Here is a 6241-nt window from a genome sequence, read left to right on the forward strand (position 1 = left end):
CACCGCCCTTCCCGCTGCCACTTGCTGCAGACGGGGGAGGGGTTTGGCCCGGCCGGGGGCGGGGAGCGTGAGGCAGGGCCGTGAGGTGGCCGGGGTCGGGTGCGGCGGGGCGGTGTCCGCAGTGAGGGAAGGGGGGGCACACGGGCGGGGCAGCTCCGGCATGGAATTGCGGGCGGTGAGGCGTCCTACGGGCCTGAGGTGGTACCATGGAGGCACCGCAGTCCTCGGGAAGCAGCAGCAGGGTGGCTTCCGGCAGCGCGACTGAGGGCAGCGCGGTGTGAGGTGAATAGCTGGTCCCTGGCGGGAGTGTGGCAAGACGCGGTGGCCCGGCATAGGTCTGCAGCTGTGGGCTGTCCGTCCAGCACCCTGCACGCAAGGGGTGGGCCAGGACCACATGTACACCACTGGCTTATGAGAGTTGGTGGACTTATCTTCTTAACAGCATCGATGCTGTAGGTCCTTCACCTGTAGTGGTGGCAGTTCTCACACTCGTGGACCTCCACTCTTCTTATGATACTCTTGAATTGTTTTATCGTGTAGGGACAGGTCATCATAGAATCACAGAGTCGTTTGGGTTAGAAGGGAGTTCAAAGCTCATCTAGTCCAACCACCTGCAATGCGCAGGGACGTCTTGCACTAGACCAGGTTGTCCAGAACCACATCCAGCCTGGCCTTGAATGTCTCCAGGGATGGTGCATCCATCCTCTCTTTGGGCAACCTGCTCCAGTGTTTTATCACCTTCACTGTAAAAAATTTCTTCTCACTTCCAGCCTGAATCTCCTCTCTTCTAGTTTAAAATCATGCCCCTCATGCTATTGCAACAGACCCTGCTAAGAAGTCTTTCCCCATCTTTCTAATAGGCCACTTTTAAGAAGTGAAAAGTCACAATAGGATCTCCCTGTAGTCTTCTCCAGGCTGAACAACCCCAACTGTCTCAGCCTTTCCTCATAGGAGAAATGTTCCATCCAAGGTTTACTGCAGTTTTATTTGGGTTCTTTTTCAACAATTTTTGGTGAATCTGTATTAGCATGCTTCCTTGCCTCAACAAGAGATGGTTGTGACAGTGGTTTTGTATAGTGAGCAATGACAGGACATGCCACTTCACCAGGAATCTTCTACCCATATTGGATAAAGAACATTTAGCATACAGTCTTGCCACACATCATTAAGAGAAAGGCTGTGTTTCCCTGTAACTGCAGAGCTAGCACTTAACCTGGATCCATCACTGAAATTATACATAATGCCCTTGAAGATTACGATGCTGGTGGTATTGCTTGATGAAGGACTTTCATAGAGGTATAAACAAGGCACTTAAAAAATTTAGCATGGATACTTGTACTATTGAAACAGAGCAAATTCATCAAACCATTTTGAATTAGTTTTTCATGCCCGTTTTAGAGGCATAATTCAGCATTTTGGAAAATGCAATTTGTGTTAAACCTCATTGGTTACGTCAGTCAGGCCACAAAAACTGGAAGCTCTTGTGACTTTACTGTCAAAAGCAATTGGTTCTGAGCTAGCTGCAAAGGTGAACAACTTTATGCTTTTTCATGCTCTGGTTGTAGATAGAGTAAAAATGACTCATAGTGTAATGCTAAGATTTTTATTTTTTTATATAGATACTCATTTATTTACTCTTGTAAATTTAATTGAACATTTCCAGAAGGAAATTGGACACTGGAGCTGGCCCTGCTACCCAAGGATAATGTAAGGGAGTTATTTTTCATTGCTTCTCCTAATACAAAGTTTGGAGGAAAGCAGACGTATTTAAGTGGTCAGGCCCAAACAAACAAAAGGAATTGGGTGGTTGGGTTTTTTCCCTTGGTTTCATAAGATTCTGCTCTTGACACAGGTAGTCCTTTTGTCCTAATGCTATACCCTAGCATTGGTAATTTGGTTAGAGTCAGAATTTTGGATGCCTTTGTTAAAACTGAGGCAGTGATGGGTGTCTTCAGCAGTTTCAAAGCGTGGTACAGCTCCCAAAGATTCTTGAAAATGGGTGGCATGATGAAAAAAGAACCTGATCAGATCCTGCATTGAGAGAGAGTGTAACAGAACTCTGCTGTTTTACTTGCCTCTTGGTAGCAGCCAGATGGCCATTCAGTACATACATACATCCTCATGCACTGGTCACAAGTTTACCCACCAGTTACTGTTTATGGTAAATATAACTGGGGGATCACTGGAGACATGGGTCAAAAGGTTGACATTGAGGAAATTAATTATTCTGGTTGCATGGGTAAAAGGACCAGAAAATAATTCACAGGCGAAACACTGTTGTTTTTCTGCTGTCAATCTTGTTATTTTTAAAAACTTGTTTCAGCCAAAGCAATTACAGGTTTTCAGTGAATAGATGAAGTATTTCTGAGTGCCTTAAAAAACTGAAAAATAAAAGAATTTCTCCCAGCTCCACATATCACCCAGCTGGCAATGTGCAGAATACAGTCCATTTGTGAGAGTGGTTTCTGGGAATCAAGTTGCTCAGATTACTGAACGGGGGAAAACTTGCATGAAATTGAGCAGTCTCTGTTTTTGCAAGACTTTTTTGAAGAATTTTTAATTCTTCAATAGTGCTTAAGGCTCATAGTGGTGGGAACTTTAAGAAACAATATATTGCAGGTACAGTAACATATTCTGAAAAAATACATTTCTATCATATCCAGCAGAAGATGGGCTGATAAATCTAAACCATTAATTCAGCTGTACACTGACAGAAGTCTTTTACAATGTCTAGGAGGTCAAAATATAATATATGAACAAGTCTTGGAGGGTTTGTCCAAGTTAAAAGATCTGTTAAATTGATCTAAAATCTGATATATCCTTTGCAAAACTAAATTATTATGAAGGATAATTCTTTACTTTGAAGGCAGTTTGATAATATTGTATGTAAAAATACAGTATTGCTACCTTGCTACCATTAGCAGCTCAGAGGATGTATGTTCTTGTAGCTAAAAGCCTGAGCTAGAGCACAGAAGGCCACAATTCACTATCCAGTGTGACTGTAGACAAGCCACTTAATCTCTCTGGGAAACATTTGACCATTGATCAAATATTTCACTTTCCTGTCTTGTCTATAGAGATTTACACACTTTAGGATCAGTTCGGCAGTGTTTTGGGGTCATTGAGTCTTTTGAGCGCTTTGTGGATGAAGTGATAGTAAAGCAGCTTACTCCATTGCATGACGATGGTGTTGATGCAGTACATGGTCAGCAAAACTTGACCGAACCAACACTGCATATCCAGATATTTCCACATTTGGGGAGAAACAAGATGTTTGGGACCCACATCTCTAGTTCAGAGTGGTACGAAAGAGATCAGATCACATTATCTGTAGTTTAAGTGTGTATTTCAGTGACAGATCTTAACAAGAAGAAGCCTTCGGCTGAATGAAATCCCCCGAGTGGAGATCATGAAAAGAGGCGATGCCCCTCTCTGGTATTTTCGGTCCTGATACACCAGATGTTTGAGGAAAAAAACCTGTAGAATAAGCCACACATCTTTTCTGCTAATGAGGCACTGCATTAGTGAGAGACTAGTTGTCTTTTCTGTTTGTAGGCCAGAGTCAAGCAGGTGCTTTGCAAAGAGAATAAAAGATTGTATTGAACTTTACAGTGAAAGCAATGCAATGTACCCGCCAGCCAGTGTCTGCCTGTGTCGTCAGTGCCCTCTGCTGGCTGGAGCGTCAGAGACTCCTTAGTATCTATATTCGTTTCGTCGTGCTCTAGTGAGGGAAGAGATGAAAAAGGATTTCTGTAAGGATTGTTACAGTGGTACAGTGGGCAAGATTCAAGATTGTAACTTAAGAACTCTGTGTTTTGGATACCTAAATTTGGTATATGCAGCACGTACTGAAACAATGCATAGGATTTTGAGACAGCCTGAGTCTACTCCAGTGCCCTTAATTACTAGCAGTCCTAGCGGTGAGATACTTTGTTGTGACATTAACAATATTGTCATTATGAGACTGTAGGGTGCCCTTAGCCTCCCTTTAAATGGTGGTTATTAGGTCCCTGCCTTAGGAAATCATCGCTTGACACTGGCAACCTACCATCTTGCCTCAATCTGCTAGTAGCCTGAGGGAGCAGCGTGTGCCAGAAGTACCCTGCCAACATATGGTATATTTCTTCTGAGGGATCTTGAAGTGCTGTTGAATAAATATATTTTTTGAGATGAAAACAAAGGCAGAGAGGGGTGCCTGCATATTATCTGATGTCCACATAAATATGGCATGGAACACAATGCTCTGGAATCATGTGCAGAGAAATAAAATGTTGGCTGAATATGTAACGTAGCGATTCACATTAATTTTCATACTGTCAGTTTGTGTCTGATTACTAATTAATAAATACCTTATCAGTTACAAGCTAAGGGTTATACAAGCATACACTGAAAATGTCATCTGATTACTACTAGCCAAGGAGAACTATAATCAATACACCAAGATGGTGGTAACACATTAGTGAATATAATGAAATATAGTGTTGTTCCTTTAAAGATGATAATATTGATTGGTGCCCTTTACCTACTTGCCCGTTACTTTCTTGTATGTAACAAGGGCACAACAAATGCAAGAAGATTTTGCAGTCCTGAGTACTACTGGCAGCGAGAAGCCACTGCAAAAGATTCAGAACACCTGCACCAAAGAACTATTCTCTGCAGACCCTGATCCTTGACTGGTATACACAAAAACTGAGGATTGATCTTGAATGCTGTTTGCTTACATGACTGTCATCATAAAGAAAAATACCATGGTGCCTGGTTAAATTTAATTGAAGTTTCCAGAAAAACAGACAGAAAGGTCTGGGATAGCCACACATCCAAAAACATTTAGAAGTGTTAAGGGCTGAAGTTAGACCAATCTGCTTCCAGCCACCTATACAATGGTTTTCAGTAGGACAGGAAAAAAACTGCCAAAAAAAGAAAAACAAAAAAGAGATTTCTTCAAGAAAGATGAAGTAATTGCTAAATGAGGCAATAATATTTTTTTAAGCCATGCAATAAACATTGTTTTTTATCTTTGTTATTCTTTGGAATGAAACTCATAACTCTGTCTTGAAATCTCAGCCCCTAATTTTGCAGGCTGTTTTGCTTTGACAGAATAGGTATCTTTCAGTGCAAAGGGCCTTGCACAAGCACACTGAAAAACCTTTCAAGTAAGTTTTAAGTGTGTGCTTCAAGGACAGAATTTAGTTGTCTTCTTAAAAAGGTCATCAATGCTCCATAAGTGAATATATTTTAAAATTATGTACTGTCTTCACTGTCTTGTTTGTATTGAAAAGTGATGGGTAGATAGATGCACAAATCTAATCTGTGTCTGGGAGATGTCTAGTGCATATTGCACAGGTTGGAAATCTTCCACACAATTCGTTGCTGATATATATGTATATATTGTGATGCAGGGATTAAAGCAAATTTAGCTGGGCTCCTTGGGATGCTAGTCACATACTAGGCTGTCTACAAAGTGGTCTTACTGGCCTGCGTCTCAGTCCATCTCTCCATGTTGCTATTTGTAATACAGAGAAACAAGAAACTGTAAGGCAAGGACTAAACTATGATTTCGCTTCTGTTCAGATTCTGTGCCAACAGGCACCTCTCTTAAAAATTGCAATAGCTTCGGATGCCCCAGAGTAAGCAACACAATAAACCAGATCCAGATTCTTCAGATAGAGAGCCGGAATTTCAGTTAAAATTTTAGCAGAACTTTTAGATGTTGGAGGAACGCACTGGAGGTATTCAAACAACTTTCTTTTAGACCATTTCATCAAAACCCATTTAGCATTTCCCAGTCCCTAAGTACTGCCAGCCTGAAAGCTTACTAGAAGGGAGATATACAAAATAATGAATGGCAATCAAAAGTGAAATGAATGTTTCTTTAGTATTTAATCTTTTGAAAAATACAACATAAGAAACTGAAACTACAGGGCTATAGAGACAACTAATGATTACAGGAGGTGCGGTGAATGGAAGGGGAATATTTGGGGGCGGTAGAGTCTGCTTCGGGAGAATACAAGATTGGCTTTGAACCTAACAGAGTCACCAGCAATGCAGGGCATAGCACCCCTTTTTGTTCTTTACTTCTTCCTGACTCCATGGAGGCTCTCTGACTCCATGTGACTCTAGCATAGAATATAGACAAGACAAATATAATACAGAAGAAAATAATATATTTGGAAAATACTGTAATTTTACACAGCACATAGCTAGCCTGATTCTCATTATGGCAAGAAGTTCGTAGGATTTA

The sequence above is a fragment of the Psittacula echo genome (assembly GCF_963264785.1).
Source record: "Psittacula echo genome assembly, chromosome: 1".
Taxonomy (NCBI): Eukaryota; Metazoa; Chordata; class Aves; order Psittaciformes; family Psittacidae; genus Psittacula; species Psittacula echo.